General features: G+C 46.3%; 1 long non-coding RNA gene across 1 annotated transcript in view; it reads right to left on the bottom strand.

The window, feature by feature from the left end:
* LOC140427987 (uncharacterized) overlaps nt 1-12,069 on the bottom strand; it is a 58,917-nt gene extending 46,848 nt beyond the window's left edge. The window contains exon 1 of the long non-coding RNA XR_011948677.1: nt 12,005-12,069. This is a non-coding gene — a long non-coding RNA (uncharacterized lncRNA). The remainder of the gene's footprint in view (nt 1-12,004) is intronic.
* Between the last annotated feature and the right edge of the window lie 12,905 nt (nt 12,070-24,974).

Genomic DNA, 24,974 nt, shown 5'->3' with positions numbered 1-24,974 from the left:
TTGAATGGTGGAGTAGGCTCGAGGGGCCAGATGTCCTACTCCTGCTCCTAGTTCTTATGTTCTTATGAATCGTTCCAGGTTCGGGGCCAGTTCTGCTGATGTGGAAGTCCACGAATCCTGCGACGGCAGCAAAACTTAGTCTCAGGAACAGAGAATCTAGCCCATAGTCTCTGTAATGATATGTACATATGTAGTCAAGTAAATGGTTAATTATTACATCTCAGTATATCACAACCACCAGAACCACTAGTTCCCACTATAAATATAAGAACTCAGGGGATCCTGGGTATTCTTCTAGACAGTAAAGTGTAAGAGAGAGTGATAGATCATGGCATAGCTACGAACAGATAGAAGCAGCACGTGTAGTTTAAATTAGTTATTACTGAAATATAGATTATTTGATTACTAGTTATAGTTCTGTGGAGTGTGCAAACTCAATATTAATCAATCGTTATTCAATAAATCAGTTTTGCTTTAAGTTAGAGATTGTTGGTTTCTTTATAATCACACTATCAGACCATTCTGGATTACGAAGCACAGAGTAAAGATATATTACCAAAAAGTAATATAACAGTCAGTTGCTTTAGAAATTCAAAATAATTTTATTTTCACTACCTTTATTCTGATTCATTTTTGTTTCATGAATAAAATTTTCAGACAGTTATGTCCCAGCGGTTTGTACATAATAAATGTACAACAGGAAGTGTAATTTTAAGTGCAACATGGAAGTTTGACATAAGGGTGTAATACCTGAAGTGCAATGGACAATGGTGACAGAAATAGTAAGGGGAAAAAACAGGTAAACAGACACCACAATGAGAAATGTGCCAGAGAACCACTGTGAAAAAGGAAGATTGGAAAACAGAAGGTGACACAGAAAAATAAAATAGGAAACAATGGGAGAAAAGTCTGATTAACTCCTCTCCAGCTTAGCTGATGCACTATAACATACAGCAATCAAAGTCACTGATTCACCATTTCCACAGGAAAGATTATAGAATATGTTCCTCAAAACACCAGTAAAACCCACATTGTATCATGTAACAAGAAAAACTTTTGACTCATTCAACCACTGGATATAAATCACCACATGATGCATGATATGTTTTTCTAAATCCTATTGTCCTATCATGAACACTGGTTTTACTCTGAAATCTATTTGTGTAGCACCTGTAGGATATGGTGCCGAAGTGTACAGTTTGGTGCTGATGTGTTCTGAGTGTCACACGTTGTTTGAGTAAAAAATGCTATCTCAGGTGTCCTAAGAAACTGTTACCTTGAAACAATCATCAGTGTCAGATCCACATCTACAACTCCATTAACAATACAACAGTGCCTTTGTGCAGTTTACAAGTCTAACAGACATTGATACCTGTGCTTCTGTGTAATAAACTACAATATTGCTCTATGAATCAGTAGCCACTCCAATTTGTTATGGCTAGAGGACCTTATTGTGATTGACAGAGTACTCATTTCCCACTGTCAATCAAGATCAAGGAAAATATGGATTGTGTGAATGCCAGCGTTGAGGAGAGTTTCCATTTTGTTAATACGATTGAAATGGATAAATTCAAGTGCTGTCAATAACAGCAATGCCAGGTGGAAGGATGTGCTGTCAGATGATCAGTTTTGTTGTGTGTAGTCTGGCTACTGAAATAAATGAGAAAACAGAAAATGTTCAAAGTATTGGTACAAGGAAACGTTTCAAGTGTTTTCATGTTTAATTGCATGTGACAATGCTAACAGCTGATTTTGTACAAACAAATGTGTCTCCTTATTTTGGTCCTTCAGCGGGAGAGATTGGTGAAATCCGTCCCAACGGTACAATGTGCATAAAAGAGCCATAAAAATCAGGCGGAGATTCTCTGTTGAAAGCTGCCCGATATGTGCAATGTGTAATATATTAGTTAACTATTTTAGCTAGCCTGAAGCATTGGCGTTGAATGCAAGAACTTCGTTAAAGACTGAAATGAGATTGTAACTAATTTAATTCTGCCTGCTTTACTCGAACTGTGTGTCTTTTTTGACCCTGTAAGGTTTGATTTAGAATTTTTATTTTGCTCAGCAGACACCAGCAGCCATGGTTACCAGAATGATTTGGAGTATCAATTAGATAACGAAGGTCAGATGATTATGTGCAATCTCCAGCATTTAATGCCATTGTTAATGGAACATCGGTGCAACATCGTGGGCCGAAGGGCCTGTACTGCGCTGTATCGTTCTATGTTCTATGGAACATTCTTTGCAACATTTGATGGAGCTGAACCTCATTTCATTTCATTCACACAACTGAGGATTTAGCTAAGATAGACAATTGAAATCTTCTTACTCGCACATCATGGTTATGGTTGTAACTGAGTTTTTCAGCTTTGTGGGCTGAACTGCTCACTTCAACCACGATGCAGGTGATGGGGCTTGTTCTGCCAGATATACAATGAACTGTGATGCAGCAGGCAGCGGCAGAAAAGTGCTTTAAGTTTAAAGAAAGATTTGAATCAGTTATCTTTAATAGCTTAGCTATAAAAGAAGTCTATATTTATGGAGTTAGAAGGATGCAGTTGTGTTATTTTGTCTAATGGATTGGTGTAGGAAATTGACTTCTCTCACTGTGAAAATTGTATACTCTTCATTAATGTATTTCATGGAGGACGTCTTGTGGCTCATGGGTAGCATCCCTGCCTCTGAGCCAGAAGCTTTGGGTTCACATCCCCCTCCAGGACTTGATGGCCAAGGAATTCATAACGTGGTCAAACAGGTTGAGCATAAACCTGCTAATCCTTCCAATCTGTGCCAATGACAGGTGGTAAGAGTTCCTTGTCAGCCAAATGATGGAAGGAAATGTTAGCCTGTAAGTGCATGTAAAAGTGTATGCTCCCACAGCAACTCTGGATTCCTGAGGCCCAATTGGGTCAGTTGGCTGAATGGCCAGTGTGGAGCTGATTGGTGCCAACAGCATGAGTTTCAATTTATGTTCCGGCTGGGGTGAATGCAAGACCTGCCTCCTTGCCCTGCTCATGGTGGAGGTCATGCCGCTGTGGGTCAGGCTGCCTTCAGGCAGGGAGCAGAAGAAGAACGTATTTCATATAAAATAAACCAGCTGCTGGATTAAAGTTCATTCTCCTCTCAATGGTGAGCTTCCCATGCTTATCAGGCCACCCTAAAGAGAGGGTGCAATACTTCAGTAGCAAGGTCCAAGACCAAAATAACACAAGCTCCAAGGGCAACATTTTCTGCATTGCTTGTGAATTTGTCTCAGGTTAATTTATTTTCCACAAAAGCATGATAGCAGGAAGAAGAGCAGACACTTTAATGGAAGACAGTCTATAAATTCATTTCAAAGGAGATAGAAGCTTATAGATTTTTTGATATTAAGTGCCCCAAATGCTATGACCTTCATGAAAGAAGAAAGAAAGTTTTCAGTACCAAGCTGAATGTAGTTTTGAGTTATCAAAGCCCACAGAACTCTGACCTGTGGAGAGTCGCAGCTGGAGAAATCATAACCAATTTTCTTTTATTTTTCTTTTAAAGGAAAATCATTCTTTCCAGCTGTTCACACAGCAAGTTTTACGAATTCAGGCTTTCCTGCAGTGAACGTACATGCCTTTACAGCCCTGCAGATCACTCATTATAGTTGCTGCTAGCTTGGAACTCCGGCCCAGAAATCCCTTTAGACTATTTTCAATTTGGTGATTGATCAAAGAGTATAATCCCCGAATAGGAGGCTGGAGGCCTAAGATGTTGTGAGAACTTGATCCTCAACCTCATCATATATTAGGGATATTCAGCCAACCTGTCATATCTCCCTAAGCATTCACCTGACAAAAGAATTCAGCTTTGGGCTGCCTGCACTTAGATAAGTAAGAGGAGACGAGAAGGACAACATACCAATTTTGACCCCTGTAATTGTTCAGCCCGGAGAAAGCCGTGCACATGCCGGGATAGGCACAGGCGTAGAGTTTCCTCCCCAAAGTTATAAATGCAAATGTTTAGAGGGAGTAGATTGGACAGAATCCTTGTGCTTTAAACAGTTACATTTCACTCAGGCAGTTTTAAAGGTGCCTGGAATCCACTGGATTCCCTGAGCACTTTATAAACCGAGTTTAAAATCATTCTGGATTTTCAGTCCCCGTAAAGGCCTATCTCTGAGTTTCCATTATAATCTTGGCTTTGGTTTAAATTGGAACTCACATTGCATTGTCCTGTTCCACAGTCAGGATAGACCCATAAGGGGTGGCAGCACAGTGGTATACAGGCTGAAGAGAGTGGCCCTGGGAGTCCTCAACATTGCCTTCAGACCCCTTGAAGTCTCATGGCAGGTGTTATTATCCCCGTGGAGATCGAGAACCGTTTAAGAAGGAATCACCGCCACACCAATGGAGAGAAAACTGCTAGACAATATTTCACTTTTAAAACCTTTACTGTAACAAGCCAACTCAAATCAATAGAACTTTTAAGTAACACGTGAAGGATATTTCAAATAAAAAGGTAAATTTCACTTTAAATAGCAAAGTTACACCTCACTTGGTGACAAGCACTAACATTACGACTTCCGGTTGCGGCCATGCCCGGGTAGGTCGCACGTTCGGCAGCGCCCGCCGAGATCGGACATTTGGGCCCATTAATGGACCTTTAGTGGCACATTGGCGCCCATCCCCGGTGGGGCAGTAAACGCTCCCGCCAGCGCTGTATGGAGTGGACCAGGAGTGGGGCAGTAAAGAAGGCTGGATCGGTGAAACGAGGGGAACGGGCGCGAAATGACAAAATGGCGGCCGGCGTGGACCAGGGGGCGTGGGCACAGCGGTCGCGGGAGCAGCAGGAGTTCCTGAGAAGCTGCTTCACAGAGCTCAAGACGGAGATGCTGGCCCTTATGAAGGCTTCCATGGAAAGGATGGTAGAGACTCAGAAGGTGCAGGAGAAGGCGATCAAAGAGGTGATAAAAAAAGGTCTCTGAAAATGAGGGTGAGATCTTGGGCCTGTCGGTCAGGGTGGAGGCGCACGAGGCCCTGCACAAAACATGGCAGGAGAAACTGGAAGACCTTGAAAATAAGTCGAGGAGGCAGAACCTGTGAATCCTGGGCCTCCCCGAAGGTGCGGAAGGGTCGGATGCGAGCGCATTTGTGATCACGATGCCGGAGTCACTGATGGGCGCGGGAGCATTCCCGCGGCCCCTGGAACTGGACGGGGCGCACAGAGTCCTGGCAAGGAAGCCTCGGGCGAACGAACCGCCGAGGGCTATGGTGATAAGATTCCACCGCTTCACAGACAAGGAACGTGTCCTGCGGTGGGCAAAGAAGGAGCAAAGCAGTAAATGGGAGAACTGTGAGATTCAAATTTACCAGGACTGGGGAGCACATCTGACTAAGAGGCATGTGGGATTCAACCGGGCCAAGACGGCCCTCCACAACAAAGGGGTGAAGTTCGGGCTGCTACATCCGGCGAGGCTGTGGGTCACGTATCAAGGCCGGCACCACTACTTTGATACGCCGGGAGAGGCGTGGACATACATTAAGAATGAGAAGTTGGACTTGAACTAATGGGCAGCTGCACGTTGTTGGAACACCCGGGTGAAGAGGTGTAACCGGGTGCTGTCCTAATGTAAGATTGGAAGCAGAGTGTAAGTTTTATGGGGGCTGAGGAGGCGGTTGGAGGGGGCTATGTTATGTTGGTGTGCCCCGTCCTCCCTTTGTTTTTGCCCTCAGGGTCCTTTGCCAGCTCTCTGCTTTTGCGGAGCCACGCGCAGAATGGGGCGATAGGCCTGTCAGTCAGGGCAGCTCGCCAGGTGGGAGGGTTCGTATGTTGTTCGGGGCAATGGCCGGAGTTTGTTCATTGTTTTTTTTTCCTTTCGTTTTTTTTTCTTGTTACACGGGAAGAATGGGCTGGCTTTCTCTCTCTTACCCTGTGGGGGAGGGGAGTTTGGGGGCCCGAAGAAGGAGACAACAGTAGGATTGGAAGTAGAGGTGGGAGCGGCCGGGGTCAGCATGGGTCAGCTGACTTATGGAAGTGCAATGGGGGGAGAGTTAGTGTTAAGCAGGGGCTTGACGTGGGGGATTGGGATTGAGTTGTTGGGGTGGGGTGGGACGGGATGCTGCTTTGCTGGCTGAAGGGGAGCCAACTTTCGGGAACAGACGAGGGGTCCGGACGGAGATCCTCCAGCGGGAGGGCTTGAGTGAGCGGGGGGCGCGGGCACGTGGCTGGGCGAAAAAAGGAGATGGCTAGTCGGCGGCGAGGTGGGGGGGTTGGTGATCAACCCCCGACCAGCTGATCACGTGGCATGTAAGGGGCCTAAACCGGCTGGTCGAAAGGGCCCGCGTGTTCTCACACTTAAATGGATTAAAGGCAGACGTAGCCATACTACAGGAGACGCACTTAAAACTCGTACACCAAACTAGACTGAGGAAGGGATGGGTGGGCCAGCTGTTCCACTCGGGATTGGACGCAAAGACCAGGGGGGTCGCAATCCTGGTAATCAAACGGGTGGCATTTGAGGCAGGAAGTATTGTGGCGGACAAAGGGGGCAGGTACATTATGGTGAGTGGTAAGCTACAGGGGGCCCGGGTGGTGCTAGTGAACGTTTATGCCCCGAATTGGGAAGACGCAGAATTCATGAAGCGCTGAGTAACATACCGGACGTGGAGTCAAACAATTTGATAATGGGAGGGGGGGGGGGGGAGACTTCACCACAGTCCTGGACCCGGCTCTGGACCGGTCTAAGTCCAGGTCAGGGGGGAGGCCGGCAGCGGCCAAGGACCTGAGGGGTTTCATGGACCAGATGAGGGGAGTGGATCCATGGAGATTCGCTCGGCCAAGTGCGAAGGAGTTCTCTTTCTTCTCCCACGTGTATAAAGTGTACTCGCGGATTGATTATTTTGTGTTGAGCAGGGCGCTAATCCCAGGGGTGGAGGGGGTAGAGTATTCAGCCATTGCGGTCTCGGACCATGCTCCGCGCTGGGCGGACCTGAGACTGGGGGCGGAGAGAGGGCAGCGCCCTCTCGGGAGATTGGACGTGGGACTGTTGGCGGATGAGGAGGTCTGTGGGCGGATTAGGAGGAGCATTCAAAACTATGTGACAACAAACGATACGGGAGAGGTAACAGTGACTACGGTCTGGGAGGCCTTGAAGGCAGTTATTAGAGGGGAGTTAATCTCTATCCGGTCCCTGATGCACTAAGCGTCAAGAACCACAAAGACATGTGAGACTTTAACTAAGGCTTTAATATACTACATGGGAGGCTTACCCGACACAGACAACCCCAGACAAAATGGGGCCGGTCCCAGAAGACGGTTCTTATACGTAACTCCCGGGGGAGTGGCTAAGGCGGAGCTCTCCGTGGCCAGGTCGGGTTACCTACCAGTGACCGAACCTCTACAGAGCTCCAGTACAATACACAGTATTACAGGGCCACGTTACACACAACTATTATATACTATGTACAATGGTAGGGAAGTACAGTGGTGTATCACCACAGTCCCACAGAGAGAAGAAGGTTAGGGCGGAGAGGGGGAAGTTAGTGGAAGAGATACTCAAGGTAGACAGGAGGTACGCGGATACCCCCGAGGAGGAGCTGCTAAAGGAGCGCCGGAGTTTGCAGGCGGAGTTTGACCTGCTGACCACAGGGAAAGCAGAGGCACAGCTGAGGAAGGTGAAAGGGGCAGTATATGAGTACGGGGAGAAAGCGAGTAGGATATTGGTGCACCAACTTCGAAGGAGGGAGGTGGCCAGGGAAATTGGGAGAGTTAGGGATAAGGGGGGTAACATGGTCCTGAGCCCGAAAGAGATCAACAAAGTCTTCAAGGAGTTCTACTGCTAAGCTGTATGAGTCAGAGCCCCCGGAGGGGAGGAAAGGGATGAAGCAATTTATGGACCGTTTGACGAGGAGCTGGTGGAGGGATTGGGGGCCCCGATTGAGTTGGAGGAGATAGTTAAGGGCTTGGAGAGTAAAGACAAGGCCCCGGGACCGGACGGTTACCCTGTAGAATTCTACAAGAAATTCTCGGAGCAGCTGAGCCCACTCCTGCTAAGAACCTTTAACGAGGCCAAGAAGAGGGGAACCCTCCCCCCGTCAATGTCGAGGGCTTCAATCTCGCTCATCCTTAAGCGGGACAAGGATCCGTTGCAGTGTGGGTCCTACAGGCCGATATCGCTCCTAAATGTAGATGCCAAACTGCTGGCTAAGATCTTGACCACCAGAATAGAGGACTGTGTCCCGATGGTGATTGACGAGGATCAGACAGGGTTCGTCAAGGGCAGGCAATTGAACACGAACGTGCTGAGGCTCCTGAAAATTATTATGATGCCCTCAGAAGGAGGGGACGCAGAAGTAGTGGCTGAAATGGATGCGGAGAAAGCCTTTGATCGGGTGGAGTGGGAGTACCTGTGGGAAGCGCTAAGTAGATTTGGATTTGGTGAGGAATACATAGGGTGGGTCAAACTACTGTACCAGGCCCCCGTAGCAAGTGTGTCCACGAACCGACTGAGGTCGGAGTATTTCCGGCTGCACCGAGGGACGAGGCAGGGGTGCCCCCTGTCCCCGCTGTTATTTGCCCTGGCAATTGAGCCGTTGGCCATGGCGTTGAGGACGTCAAGAAACTGGAGGGGGCTGGGTCGGGGGAGGGAGGAGCATCGTGTTTCACTCTACGCAGACAACATGCTCCTGTATATTTCGGACCAGCTAGCGGGGATGGGGGAGGTCATGCGGATCCTAAAGGACTTCGGGAGTTTCTCGGCATACAAGTGGAACATGGGGAAAAGTGAGCTATTTGTGATCTATGCGAAGGGCCAGGAGGAGAGACTGGGGGAGCTCCCGCTCAAGAGGGTGGAGAGGAGCTTTCGGTACCTGGGTATACAGGTGGCCAGGAATTGGGATGCCCTACACAAGTTCAATCTATCTCGGCTGGTAGAGCAGATGGAGGGAGACTTCAAAATGTGGGACATGCTCCCGCTTTCCCTGGCGGGTAGGGTGCAATCCGTGAAAATGACGGTCCTTCCCAGGTTTCTATTCATCTTCCAGTGCCTTCCCATCTTCATCCCCAAATCCTTCTTCAAGCGGGTGAACAGGATTATCACGGGATTTGTGTGGGCAAACAAGACCCCGCGAGTTAAAAGGTTGTTCTTAGAGCGCAGCTGGAGGGGGGGGGGGGGTGGGGTTGGGGGTGGGGGGGGGGCAGTGGTGGCTGGCACTGCCGAACCTCTGCAGTTATTACTGGGCGGCTAATATTGCAAGGATTAGGAAATGGGTAATGGATGAGGGGATGGCGTGGAGGCGGCGTCATGCGAGGACACCAGCTTAGGGGCACTGATAACAGCAACGCTGCCGTTCTCGCCGGCATGGTACACCACATGCCCGGTGGTAACGGTGGTACTGAGGATCTGGGGTCAGTGGAGAAGGCACAGGAGGGAAGAAGGGGCCTCAGTCTGGACCCCGATACGACATAATCATAGATTTGTGCTGGGTAAGATAGACGGAGGGTTTCAAAGTTGACATAGGGCGGGTATCAAAAGGATGGGGGACCTGTTTATAGATGGGATTTTTACTAGCCTGAAGGCGCTAGAGGAGAAATTTAGTCTGCCCCCGGGGAATGCCTTTAGATACCTCTAAGTCCGCGCTTTTCTGAAGAAACAGGTGGTGGCATTCCCACTACTACCGCGCCCCCCCCCCCACACACCCCCCACCCCCCGGCAGGATACAGGACAGGGTGGTCTCTGGCATCTGGGTAGGGGAGGGGAAGGTGTCGGACATATACCAAGAACTGCAGGAGGCAGAGGAAGTCTCGGTGGAGGAGCTGAAGGGCAAGTGGGAGGAGGAGCTGGGCGCAGAGCTGGATGAGGGCCTGTGGGCTGATGCCCTAGGCAGGGTTGATTCCTCCTCATCTTGTGCCAGGCTTAGCCTAATTCAGTTTAAGGTGATCCACCGGGCACACATGACGATAGCGAGAATGAGTTCTTTGGGGTGGAGGACAGGTGTGTGAGATGCTCAGGGAGCCCAGCAAACCATGTCCATATGTTCTGGGCATGCCCGGCACTTAAACAATTCTAGCAGGGCTTTGCAAAGGCCATGTCCAAGGTCTTGGACGCACGGGTAAAGCCGAGTCCGGAGATAGCAATGTTTGGGGTTTCGGAAGATCCGGGAGTGCAGGAAGCGAAGGAGGCTGTTGCTAACTTGCTGTTGTCTCTTAATTTGACTCTGTTTAATTCAGTTTGCTCAAGAGTCGGCAGGTATCTTTCGCCACCGCCACAAGGTTCAAAACCGAATACTGATCAAAGACTCGATACACCAGTTAGTAAGTTCAAAAGCAATGCTCATTTATTTACACACAGTCAAATCTACTCATGCATAAAACTCTACAACCTAAACTATCACTATTACTAAAAGCCTATACTTAGCTTCGGGTGCCCACTCAGTCAGAGGAACAATGGCCATTGCTCGGTTCTGAGGCTGCTGGGTTGAGCTGTTTACAAGATAGCAACTAGGTGCGTCTATCTCGTAGCGTGCGTTGACTTGGAACTTACTTGGTCTGGCGTAGCTTTGGCAGGTCTCTCCTCACTGAGAGCCAAGGCCGAGAGAGCGATTCTCTCTTGGGGAATCCTTTTTACACCCCAAAAGGGGCTTCGCGCGCTTTTGGGCGGGCCTTGAACTTGGCCCCAATTAATTATGCCGTTTCCCAATCGTCCTTATCGATTTTCCTCCAATAGAGGGGTGGGTTCCCTGGTTGATGGGTGTGTCCCAGGTGGCCGTTGGTTTGCTTTGTTTTAGTCTCCTCTGGCGCCGGGATGTCTGTCTTAGCATTGTTCCCTTTTGTTCCCGGGGATGGCTTATTAGTATGTAGATGGTTCTGCAGTACCGATCCTGTCTGAGAGCTACAGCTCTAATCAACAGACAGACCTTGCACCTGCTTGCTTTTTCGGATTTGTCCCATTTTCCCTGCATTCTTTGCAAGTGTCCATTTTGTAATCGGGATGTGGCCATCCCAGATGGCTACATGCCGACGTCCTGGCCTTTGCCTTCCTGGTAGCCCGGAGACGGATCTTGTTAATGTGGAGGGACTCGAAGCCCCCGAGTGTAGAGACCTGGGTAAGTGACATGGCTGGGTTTCTCAGTCTTGAGAGGATTATGTTTGCCTTGAGAGGGTCCTTGCTGGGGTTCTCCAGGCGGTGGCAGCTGTTCCTTGACTTTCTGGCAGAACATTGAAATGTCAGCAGCAGCAATCCGAGGGGGGGGGGGGGGGGGTGAATAGGTGGGGAACTGTGTATGGAATGTATACTCTTCTTTTGTAAATGGACTATAACCACCTGTTTGTTAAATTTTCTCCTTTTTGTTATTGGTTATGTTAAATTTGGTTTCAGAAAAACTTGAATAAAACCAATTAAAAAAAAAAAGCACTAACATTACTTCCCTCATAAATGTGGCATCATGTGAAATCTCAGTCTTTCCAACTCAACCTTCATATTGAAAGGATCATTCACTTCCTATTTAATTGTTTTGGACCTTGAGTCACATTGATCTACAGTGGTATCCCACCCAAGGTCCCCAGACATGGGGTGGAATTTTCCGCCAGCCCCCACCAAAATTCCACCCCCCAGGGCATGTTTTGCGGAGGCAACCCACCATTGGCCGGCAGCGGGATCTTGTTGCCCTGCTGCTGTCAACGGATTTTCCCAAGGTTCACACCCTCCGCCGCCAGGGAACCCACAGATCGCCATTGGAGGGAGTGTAAGATCCCACCAGCGGGAAGGTCCAGAAAATTCCAACCATGGTTACCACAGACAAGGCACATGCCTGTAAACTGACACTTGGGTCATGAAACTCCTGATGCACAGAATCCACAGAGACTCCCATCACCATCCCTTTAAATGGTGTAGTGGGCTCTGGGGCCACATCAACGGCAGCAATCAATAATCTCGTGCTCTTCCTAACTTCAATGTTCTGCTCTTTCCAACTGTACGAAAGAATATCAGAAATGTTTGCCCAAAATGGTGGCCCAGCAAGAAATTTAGAGAGATTCCTACCGGCACTGTTGGCGAGAAAGATCACCACATATTCAGCCTCTTTAAGCATAAAAGCTTTATCCACAAGTTTCACACTGTTCCCGTGGCAACCTGCCTCTGATGCGCCAGCCCTGCCACAACATAATGGTTGCAATTAGTGGGGTTCAACAATTAAACCCCTCCCCAGTGCTGTGTTCTGTGATGTAACCGTTGTAATGATGTACACAGAACATCTAGTTATTTAACTATAAATATGATTTATTAAAAAACACGTGGAAAGATAACTAACAGACTATTGATACAGACAATGGCTACTAAATGAATTCATGGAATTCTCCTGGAGCTACTCTAAGTGTGACTATCCTCTCGTACATCTTACTACCAACTGGCGGGTTTCTCAAGTCACATGATCGATGCCTGACACCACCAACTGGTTGGAGGTAGCATTGCTAACTATATACAGAACTATGCACAGGCATCTCACCACACCCAGTACTTATTCCAAGTTCAATAGGGAGGATGGCTGCCAGAAAGACTGCCCCATGCCTCACCGAGGGAGCCCTCAGCAAGCTTCTAGATGGGGTCCAGCAGAGGCGGGAGACCCTCTACTCTCAATTGGGCAAACATCCTGCCAGAAAAGTGACCAACCATGCCTGGGAAGCCTTGCCCGTGATTGTGAGTGCCAGCTCACTCCATAAGAGGACAGGGCTGCTGTGCCATAAGATGAATGGCTTTCTTCATGCAGCCAGGGTAAGTCTGCCTTCTCATGTCTACCGTTGCACCCCTCAACACACCCACCACACCTCCATGGTGATATTACTCCCACCCACCTCACAGGGCCCCAACACTTGCCATGCCTCCCTTACTCCCCATAATTCCCCCAGTATCTTCTCAGTTCCTCACACCAGTGCTCCTATTCACTCCACCCACATGCCAGACTATATTACCATCTGACTTGGCAGGACTCCTGCCGACACGCTCCCCATCTGTCTCCTTGTAGGGCCAACTCGAGCACAACCGACGTAAGCGGGCACTGCCTGCTAAATTGATGCCAGGGCTCAAGACCCTTACTCCCTTTGAGGAGCAAGCCCTTGAGCTTGCTGGTGAGGAGCAAGCCCACACATGTGCAGAGGGCAAGGGGGGGGGGCAAAGACACAAGTGGGAACCCTCAACACATTCAGCCACGCACAAGCCTCACGCGAATTACCTTTCTCCTATCAGTGTTCCCCTGTCCTGCATTAATTCCATCTCCCTTCCATTGCAGCTCCGAGGGAGACATTTCAGAGACGAGCAAAGAAGAGGCATCGCAGCTGTCAGCCACACCCTCCAACTGCGCAGATACTCGCACCTCAGTGGGGCCCTCCTTGTAGTTGTGTTTAAATTTACAAACCTAGTGACTGTAATTATTGGGCAGCCAAGGGCTAAGAATTATTTGTTAATTCAATTGTGTTTCGAGTCCAGGTCAAGGGGGCTGAAATTGACCGTACCTTAGCTCAGGGTGTCATAACACCAGTAGGCAGGCTGCTGGGTCACTCACTGATGACCACCTCACAATTGATGATCCACAGCAGGAGGATGTTAAGTAATGGGTTAAGAGACATTGCAATTAGTTGTCTCATTTATGTTAAGTATCCATTAATTGACACTGATGTGTAAAGGGGCTTCAGGTGGCCTCTGTCAGGTGATGTATAGTTAGAGTTTTGTGCAAAGGCTGTTGGAATGAAATAAATGTGTGTTTGTGAAAAAGGAACAGAACTTTAGACTCTTCATATCACAGCAACTAAAATGTCTAACAATTGGTAGCAGAGAATGGTTGCTGTGTGAATGTGAAGGGTTGAAAGATACAACTTTTCTAGATCAAACCAAGGAGTGAGTAAGAAAAAAAAAAGGATATATGGCTGAACCGAGGATAAAGATGGCTGGATATGACTATCCTCCCTTATTTTCTGAAAAGGAATCGTACGACCAATGGTAACTGCTTTGGGAAAGAGAAAACAAGGTATGGCATTGGCTCTTTCTCTACCTTATGACAGTAAAATCCGAAACAAAGTGCTTTCTGAGCTGGAATTGGAAGAGTTAGACTCAGAAGAAGGTCTGGAGACTTTATTACATTATATGGACAAGATTTATAAGAAAGATGACATGTTAAGTGCGTATGAAGCATGGTCGGATTTTGATAAGTTCCGGAAAATGGAGGATATCTCCATGGAAGACTAATGGAATTTGGCAGACTATATAAAAGGCTGCAGAAACACAATCTGGAATTTCCACAGTCTGTGTTGGCCTTTAAATTACTTGACTGTGCTAGAGTGAGCAACATGGATAGGCTCCTGATTTTGACAGGAGTTCATTTTACTGATAAAGATACCTTATTCGAACAGATAGCAAAAGCTTTACAAAAGTTTCTGGGAAACATTCGATTCCGATGGCTCTGATGACATAGGTCAGCCTGCAATAAGGCAGAATATGGAAGATACACTACTAACAGGATGGCAAAATCATATGGCTACGAACAGGGCTCAAGACTATAGAAGGAGACCGAGACAAGGAAATTATGAAGACAGAAACCCAGATAGAACCTACAATAGGAAGATGAACCCCAGAAATGCACGGGGCATGATAAATCGATGTTTTCGATGTGACTCTCAATACCATTATGCTTTCAACTGTCCAACTCGTTATGATAGCGTGTTTGAAGCGATACATGACACGGAAGGGTCAGAAGAGGAAAAAGATAGTGACCAGAAAGAAGGCATTGTCCTATTAACAAGCAGTTTTACACCGGTAATGAGGGTGTTGGTTGCAGAATCCTTCAACTGTGCTGTATTGGACAGTGGCTGCACATCTACTGTGTGTGGAATTGACTGGTTAAAATGTTACCTGGACTCTTTGAATGCTGAAAATCGTAACAAGGTTAAGGAATTTGAAAGTTCCACAAGTTTCAGGTTTGGGGATGATAATTCGTTGAAGCCGCTGAAAAGAGTGGTGATCCCTTGCAATATTGCCGGTGTGAATCATTTCATTAGCACGGATGTTGTATCAAGTGAGATACCTTTGCTTCTGAGCAGACCGTCGATGAAGAAAGCACACATGAAACTGGATATGGAACAGGATAAGGCAACAGTTTTTGGAAAGACGGTGGACTTACAATTTACACAGTCGGGATACTATTGTATTCCATTACTGACAAATAATATTTCAAGTAGAGTGGTTAAGGATGTGTTAATGGCAGTTGAAAATGGGACTTTAGTTGATAAAAAGCTTGTGGTATTAAAGCTGCATAGGCAATTTGCACATCCATCTCCTTGGAGGCTGAAAAATGTATTAAAGGATGCAGGGGTAAGGGATGACGACTATACTAAACTGATAGAACAGGGTAGTGACCACTGTGAAGTTTGTAGGAAGTACAGAAGGTCACCAGCACGACCGATAGTAACCCTACATTTGGCCAGGGATTTTAACGACATTGTGGCCATGGACTTTAAGATCTGGGATAAAGCAAATAATTATTTATTTTGCATTTTGTAGATTTAGAAACCAGATTTAGTCAATCAACGATTGTACGAAGTAAAGAAAAGAGAGTAATTCTGGATCAAATCGTGGAAAAATGGATAGGGACAGGAATGGGTCCACCGGCAAAATTCCTTACGGACAATGGAGAAGAATTTGCTAATGATGAGTTTAGGGATATGTGTGAAAACATGAATATCAGAGTTATGAATACGGCTGCAGAAAGCCTATTTAGTAATGGTATCTGGGAAAGAAATCGTGCTGTCATCGATGACATGCTTTGAAATATTTTGGCAGATCGACCAAACTGCAGGCTAAATTCAGCTTTATCATGGGCAGTACATGCAAAGAATTCATTGCAGATGGTTGGGGGCTATAGTCCTTATCAATTAGTGTTTGGTTGGGGAGAAGGGATGAGGAGGGAGAGGTGGAGCGGGGAGCGGAGAGAGTGAATGGAGTGTTCAAGGCATTCTATGAACAAAGAACAAAGAACAAAGAACTGTACAGCACAGGAACAGGCCCTTCGGCCCTCCAAGCCCGTGCCGACCATGCTGCCCGACTAAACTACAATCTTCTACACTTCCTGGGTCCGTATCCTTCTATTCCCATCCTATTCATATATTTGTCAAGATGCCCCTTAAATGTCCCGATCGTCCCTGCTTCCACTACCTCCTCCGATAGCGAGTTCCAGGCACCCACTACCCTCTGCGTAAAAAACTTGCCTCGTACATCTACTCTAAACCTTGCCCCTCTCACCTTAAACCTATACCCCCTAGTAATTGACCCCTCTACCCTGGGGAAAAGCCTCTGACTATCCACTCTGTCCATGCCCCTCATAATTTTGTATACCTCTATCAGGTCTCCCCTCAACCTCCTTTGTTCCAGTGAGAACAAACCGAGTTTATTCAATCGCTCCTCATAGCTAATGCCCTCCATACCAGGCAACATTCTGGTAAATCTCTTCTGCACCCTCTCTAAAGCCTCCACATCCTTCTGGTAGTGTGGCGACCAGAATTGAACACTATACTCCAAGTGTGGCCTAACTAAGGTTCTATACAGCTGCAACATGACTTGCCAATTCTTATACTCAATGCCCCGGCCAATGAAGGCAAGCATGCCGTATGCCTTCTTGACTACCTTCTCCACCTGTGTTGCCCCTTTCAATGACCTGTGGACCTGTACTCCTAGATCTCTTTGACTTTCAATACTCTTGAGGGTTCTACCATTCACTGTATATTCCCTACCTGCATTAGACCTTCCAAAATGCATTACCTCACATTTGTCCGGATTAAACTCCATCTGCCATCTCTCCGCCCAAGTCTCCAGACAATCTAAATCCTGCTGTATCCTCCGACAGTCCTCATCGCTATCCGCAATTCCACCAACCTTTGTGTCGTCTGCAAACTTACTAATCAGACCAGTTACATTTTCCTCCAAATCATTTATATATACTACAAAGAGCAAAGGTCCCAGCACTGATCCCTGTGGAACACCACTGGTCACAGCCCTCCAATTAGAAAAGCATCCCTCCATTGCTATTCTCTGCCTTCTATGGCCTAGCCAGTTCTGTATCCACCTTGCCAGCTCACCCCTGATCCCGTGTGACTTCACCTTTTGTACTAGTCTACCATGAGGGACCTTGTCAAAGGCCTTACTGAAGTCCATATAGACAACATCTACTGCCCTACCTGCATCAATCATCTTAGTGACCTCCTCGAAAAGCTCTATCAAGTTAGTGAGACACGACCTCCCCTTCACAAAACCGTGCTGCTTCTCACTAATACGTCCATTTGCTTCCAAATGGGAGTAGATCCTGTCTCGAAGAATTCTCTCTAGTAATTTCCCTACCACTGAAAGATTATATGAAGCTCAGCCCCCGGATGGGAAGGAGAGAATGATGTGTTTTCTGGACCACCTGGAATTTCCTAAGGTGGAGGAGCAGGAGAGGGTGGGACTGGGAGCACAGATCGAAATGGAGGAAGTAGTGAAAGGAATTAGGAGCATGCAGGCGGGGAAGGCCCCGGGACCGGATGGATTCCCAGTTGAATTTTACAGGAAATATGTGGACTTGCTCGCCCCGCTACTGATGATAACCTTTAATGAGGTGAGGGAAAGGGGACAGCTGTCCCCGACTATGTCAGAGGCAACGATATCGCTTCTCCTAAAGAAGGAAAAAGACCCGCTGCAATGCGGGTCCTATAGGCCTATTTCCCTCCTGAACGTAGACGCTAAGATTCTGGCCAAGGTAATGGCAATGAGGATAGAGGATTGTGTCCCGGGGGTGGTCCATGAGGACAAAACTGGGTTTGTGAAGGGGAGACAGCTGAATACAAATATACGGAGGCTGCTAGGGGTAATGATGATGCCCCCACCAGAGGGGGAAGCGGAGATAGTGGTGGCGATGGATGCCGAGAAAGCATTTGATAGAGTGGAGTGGGATTATTTGTGGGAGGTGTTGAGGAGATTTGGCTTTGGAGATGAGTATATTAGATGGGTACAGCTGCTGTATAGGGCCCCGATGGCGAGCGTGGTCACGAATGGACGGGGGTCTGCATATTTTCGGCTCCATAGAGGGACGAGGCAGGGATGTCCTCTGTCCCCATTATTGTTTGCACTGGCGATTGAGCCCCTGGCAATAGCATTGAGGGGTTCCAGGAAGTGGAGGGGAGTACTCAGGGGAGGAGAAGAACACCGGGTATCTCTGTATGCGGACGATTTGTTGTTGTATGTGGCGGACCCGGCGGAGGGGATGCCAGAGATAATGCGGATACTTGGGGAGTTTGGAGAATTTTCAGGATATAAACTGAACATGGGGAAAAGTGAGTTGTTTGTGGTGCATCCAGGGGAGCAGAGCAGAGAAATAGAGGACTTACCGCTGAGGAAGGTAACAAGGGACTTTCGCTACTTGGGGATCCAGATAGCCAAGAATTGGGGTACATTGCATAGGTTAAATTTAACGCGGTTGGTGGAACAGATGGAGGAGGACTTCAAGAGATGGGACATGGCATCCTGTCACTGGCAGGGAGGGTGCAGGCGGTTAAAATGGTGGTCCTCCCGAGATTCCTCTTTGTGTTTCAGTGCCTCCCGGTGGTGATCACGAAGGCTTTTTTCAAAAGGATTGAGAAGAGTATCATGAGTTTTGTGTGGGCCGGGAAGACCCCGAGAGTGAGGAAGGGATTTTTGCAGCGTAGTAGGAATAGGTGGGGGCTGGCACTACCGAGCCAAAGTGAGTACTACTGGGCCGCCAATATCTCAATGGTATGTAAGTGGATGGGAGAAGAGGAGGGAGCGGCGTGGAAGAGATTGGAGAGGGCGTCCTGCAGGGGGACTAGCCTACAAGCTATGGTGACGGCGCCGTTGCCGTTCTCACCGAAGAAATACACCACAAGCCCGGTGGTGGTGGCTACTCTGAAAATTTGGGGGCAGTGGAGACGGCATAGGGGAAAGACGGGAGCCTCGGTGTGGTCCCCGATAAGAAATAACCATAGGTTTGCTCCGGGGAGAATGGATGGGGGATTTGGAACATGGCAAAGAGCAGGAGTAACACAATTGAGAGATCTGTTTGTAGATGGGACGTTTGCAAGTCTGGGAGCGCTGACCGAAAAATATGGGTTGCCCCAAGGGAATGCATTCCTGTATATGCAACTGAGGGCTTTTGCGAGGCAACAGGTGAGGGAATTCCCGCAGCTCCCGACGCAGGAGGTGCAGGACAGAGTGATCTCAAAGACATGGGTGGGGGACGGTAAGGTATCAGACATATATAGGGAAATGAGGGACGAGGGGGAGATTATGGTAGATGAGCTGAAAGGGAAATGGGAAGAAGAGCTGGGGGAGGAGATTGAGGAGGGGCTGTGGGCTGATGCCCTAAGTAGGGTAAAGTCATCGTCCTCGTGTGCCAGGCTAAGCCTGATACAATTTAAGGTGTTACACAGGGCGCATATGACTGGAGCACGGCTCAGTAAATTTTTTGGAGTAGAGGATAGGTGTGCGCAATGCTCGAGAAGCCCAGCGAATCACACCCACATGTTCTGGTCATGTCCGGCACTACAGGGGTTTTGGGTGGGGGTGACAAAGGTGCTTTCGAAGGTGGTGGGGGTCCAGGTCGAACCAAGCTGGGGGTTGGCTATATTCGGGGTTGCAGAAGAGCCGGGAGTGCAGGAGGTGAAAGAGGCTGATGTTTTGGCCTTTGCGTCCCTAGTAGCCCGGCGCAGGATACTGTTGATGTGGAAGGAAGCCAAGCCCCCGGGTGTGGAGACCTGGATAAATTACATGGCAGGGTTTATAAAGCTGGAACGGATTAAGTTCGTCCTAAGGGGATCGGCTCAAGGGTTCACCAGGCGGTGGCAACCGTTCGTCGAATACCTCACAGAAAGATAGAGGGAATGGAAAAGAAGAAGACAGCAGCAGCAACCCGGGGGGGGGGGGGGGGGGAGGAACCAGAAGGACTCTCAGGGATGTTAGTGTATTAGTATAATATGTATAGGTTGTTGTTATAGGTAATTGTATACTGGACTGCTGAATTGTATTTTTGGAGAGTATTTATTTGGGACAAGGCAGTTGCCATTTAGTTTTGTTTTTTAATTTTGATGTTGTTTATATATTATTTATTTCTTGTTTAAAAAACTGGCCATTGTTATTTATATTGTTATATTACTGTGTAAAAGATACACAATATACTGTTATGGTTGGCCAAAAATTTTGAATAAAATATATTTAAAAAATAAATAAATTAGTGTTTGGTAGAAATCCTAAAATTCCGTCCATTTTGGATGACCAGCCTCCAGCTTGGGAGGGGACTACAATTAGCTCTGGTTTTGCTGAACATTTAAATGCATTACATTGCAGTAGAAAAGCTTTTTTGGAAGCAGAAGTCTTTGAAAGAATTTGCAGAGCTTTAAGGCATAACGTATGGCCATCAGATGCCGTTTTTCAGCAAGGAGGCATGGTATACCATAAGAGAGACAATTCTAATGAATGGAAAGGCCCAGGGAAGATCATAGGCATAGATGGCAAAACAATTATTTTGCAACATGGTAATCAAACTGTTAGGGTACATTCATCAAGGATAATGGCTACAGATTACAAATTTTCAAATTTAGACAGAGCAGACAGACATGACGAGGAACACATGTGTTACAGAACTATGAGGACCAATTAACTGATATAGACAGGGTTTCTGTGGAGGAACACAACACTTCTGATGAATTAGAACAGGCCATTTTTCCGAAAGGGCAACTGCCAAAATTTGGTACAAAAGTGACATACTTGCCTGAAGAGTCTAGTCAATGGAAGGATGCAACTGTTATTAGTAGAGCAGGGACGGCCACTGGAAAGTATAAACATTGGTTGAATGTACAGCATTCAGGGGAAGGAGTCAAGACAATGGATTGGGAAAACGAAGTTCAAAAATGGAGGGCACAGAAACACAGTGGCAGTTCAGATAGTACATCGGTTAGTGAACAGGTTCGCAGGAAAAGGTCGCGAACTATTGAAAGGACATCCCACAGCAGAAGGGAAAGATCAAGCAGTAGCAGTACAGACTGAGATACCAGGCGGGAGAGGGGACGTAGTTTATCAAGATCTCGGAACATGAGTAAGACTACGAATACTAATAGGAGTAGAAGCCCACATGCACGTGAGATTTTGGTGGCTTCAAATAAATTAGATGAAAAAGTTATCAAAGAAGCTAAACAGCAAGAATTGCATAGTTGGAGTGAATTTGGGGTATACACGGAAGTACCGGATAGGGGACAAAGAGCTCTATCCCACAGATGGATTTGCACGGAAAAGGTTCTTCCGTATGGAACTTATAAGGCAAAGGCCAGGTTTGTGGCAAGGGGATTTGAAGAAAACTTAGAAGATCAGGATTTAAGGGTAGATTCACCTACAGCAGGAAAGGTTATTTTAAAGATCTTCTTGGCTCTATTAGCCTCAAAGGCATGGGAATGCAAATCTATAGATAGAAAAGCTGCCGTTTTGCAGGGGCATCAGCTCCAGAGAGACATTTTTCTCCGTCCCCCTAAAGAAGCAGCTAACACAGAAGGGGTATTCTGGAAGTTGAACAAATGTGTATATGGATTAAATGATGCATCTGGTATTTTTCAGTAAGGTCAGTTTTGTTAAAGTTAGGCTGTTGCCAGTTGAAAGCAGATCCTGCAATGTTTTACTGGCACTATAAAGGAAATCTTTCTGGCATTTTTATGATGCATGTCGATGATTTTTTGTGGGGTGGGACTAGTGATTTTGAAGCTATTGTAATCTCTGGTTTGAGGAAAGAATTCAGGGTTGGAAGTCAGGCTTCCGGTGCATTTAAATATATTGGAATGGAAATTGGACAGACTAAGTTAGGGGCAACTTTATGTCAGTAATCGTATTTGGAAAGCATCAGCCCAATAGCAATTAGTCGTGGCCGAGTTTCACAAAAAGACACAATGGTTTCAAAGATAGAAAAAGAGCAACTGCGAAGTTTAATTGGGCAACTGAACTGGTTAGGTAGACAGACTAGACCTGACGTGAGTTTTGATGCCTTAGAGTTGAGTACAAAAATGAATTATCTCAAAGTAGAAGACATAATAAGAGCAAATAAAGTGTTGGCCAAACTAAAAATGCAGGAGTGTGTTTTGAAGTTCCCGATTTTAGGTGACCTTAGGCACTTGAAACTCAGTTTATAGTGATGCGTCCTATGCAAATTTATGTGATGGGGTTTCAAGCGCAGGAGGTTTTATAATTTTCCTTTTGGGGAACAATGGTAAATGTTGCCCGCTTGTGTGGGAAACAAAGAAAATAAGTAGAGTGGTAAAAAGCACTTTGGCTGCTGAGACTTTAAACCTTGTAGAGGCGGTGGATATGGCCTTTTATATAAGTATGATAATGACAGAAATTTGGGGATTAGGGGATTTGGGTAATATACCTATTGACTGTCACATTGACAATAAATCCCTGTGGGAAAATGTACACTCTACAAAAAGTGTCAATGAAAAGAGGTTACGGATAGACATCGCAAGTTTGAAGCAGATGTTGGACAGAGGGGAAATAACAAAAATTAAATGGGTCGACAGGAGCTATCAACTGTCAGACTGTTTTACGAAAAGAGGGGCGAGTTCACAGAAACTTTTGGATATTGTTAATGAAGGGCGCTTGTTTCTGTGACTGTTTTTTTTCTTTCTCGTCCACAAAACAAAAGGGAGGGAAATCATGTGTGTTCTTTCTGAGTTTCTTGAAATTTTGTTTTCGCCTAATTATTTTTTTTCTCATAGGAAGCGGAGACTGTTAAGTAATGGGTTAAGAGACATTGCAATTAGTTGTCTCATTTATGTTAAGTATCCATTAATTGACACTGATGTGTAAAGGGGCTTCAGGTAGCCTCTGTCAGGCGATGTATAGTTAGAGTTTTGTTCAAAGGCTGTTGGAATGAAATAAATGTGTGTTTGTGAAAAAGGAACAGCACTTTAGACTCTTCATATCACAGCAACTAAAAGGTCTAACAGAGGAGGCAGGGGAATCCCAGGGATCCGGCACTCGGAGGGATGCTAGAGCCCAGGACTCTACACAGCCCCAATCTGATGACATGCCCCTGGGTCCAGTCTTCCCTGAGATGGGAACAAAGGGGTAACTTTATGTAATATTGTGTATGGAGAGCCATCAGTGTAGTTAAGTGTACTGTAATTATAGTCCCTCTTGTCTGTTTTTCTTTTAAGTTAATGAATATTCTTTATTAATTGATCACTAAATGACAGGACTATTCCTGCCTAGTTTGCATATCTTTTCTCACAGTACACCAAATTGAAAATGTACTCCATTGAGAACCGATGTTCCAAGTTACCCTTCTGGGTTGTGGGATTCCTTCGTATTTAACACCAACGGGGTTCTTAACAAAACTGGGGGCTCATTGACGGAATTTTGAAAAGCACAATTCCTTGAGTGTCGGGGGATTTGTGACTTTTAAACATAACGAGAGTGAGGAAAATGTGGAACTAAGTGAGGAGGTGTGTGATCCAAAATAAGGTATGTGATCTTGCCATGGCTCAGACTTGTTTGAGAATAGACAATATAACCTTGGAAAGTCTGAAAAGTGTGCCTAAAGCTAAATTAATGGAATTGGTGAACTTTTTACAAGAATTCAAGTTGATTGTGTTGGACCACATTAGAAAATGTGAATTGGAATCAATAATTGTTAACTATTATGGATATATCGATTAGATTTCCTGAAGCTATTTTTTAAAGAAACATTACAGCCAAGAGAGTGTTGGAGGAATTAACCAAGTTCTTTACTAGATGTGGCTTACCGAAAGAGATACAATCAGATCAAGGGTCAAATTTCATGTCAGAATTATTTAGAGATGTCATAAGTAAAACAGTATAAATCATCAGTGTATCATCCAGAGTCACAGGGAGCATTAGAGAGATTGCATCAAACTTTGAAAACAATGATGAGAGTGTATAGTCAAAATTACACTCATGATTGGGACAAGGGATTCATTTTTTCTTATTTGTCATTGGGGATGCACCAAATGATTCTACAAGATTTAATCCTTTTGAATTGGTTTATAGACATGAAGTTGGAGGCCTGCGCCGACCACTTGCACTTACGGAGTCCGTATCCTTCCATTCCCACCCTATTCATATATTTACCACATGTAAATGTAGTACATGTACAACAACTACATGTTGAATTTCAAAGAAAGACTGAATGGGGCTTGTGAGCCGGCAAGGAAGCATTTAAAGAAAAATCACAGGGAAAGAATCGCTGATAAGAGACCATAGACTCATAGTTTTGTAGCAAGGAAAAAAGCGTTAGTGTTATTATGTATGTCGGGTAAACCATTGAAAGCTAGATTTTGAAAGAAAACAGAGTGAAGTAATTTACCTGGTACGCACACCAGATTGACATAAATCTCACAAAGTATGTCATATTACCATGAGGACAAACATGAGGTCTCGGTAGTTCTGAAGCTAAGATAAAAGGAAGAGTGAAATTCTGCGAGTAACTTTCCTCCAATTCATTTGGGCAATGAGCGGTTCTGGGAAATTTAAACAACTGTTTACGTAATCTTTTGGGCGGCACGGTAGCACAGTGGTTAGCACTGTTACTTTGCAGTGCCAGGGACCCAGGTTCGATTCCCGGCTTAGGTCACTGCCTGTGTGGAGTCTGCACGTCCTCTCCGTGCGTTTCCTCCGGGTGCTCCGGTTTCCTCCCACAGTCCAAAGATGTGCAGATTAGGTGGCTTGGCCACGCTAAATTGCCCTGTAGTGTTCAAAGGATATTTGGGATTATTGAGTTACAGGGATAGGGTGGAGGCGTGGGCTTAGATGGGGTGCTCTTTCAGGGGCCAGTGTAGACTCGATGGGCCGAATGGCCTCCTTGTGCACTGCAAATTCTATGATTCTACGATAAGAGCCAAGGCAAATTGGAAGAGTTACTGCAGGCTTAACAATGTATTTGTGGGAATAAATTGGGTAGAATAGAGGTAGCTATGCGGCG

Source organism: Scyliorhinus torazame, chromosome 8 (assembly GCF_047496885.1).
Source record: "Scyliorhinus torazame isolate Kashiwa2021f chromosome 8, sScyTor2.1, whole genome shotgun sequence".
NCBI lineage: Eukaryota > Metazoa > Chordata > Chondrichthyes > Carcharhiniformes > Scyliorhinidae > Scyliorhinus > Scyliorhinus torazame.
Note: the sequence above shows the minus strand (reverse complement) of the source record. Positions and strands in the feature narration are given on the sequence as shown.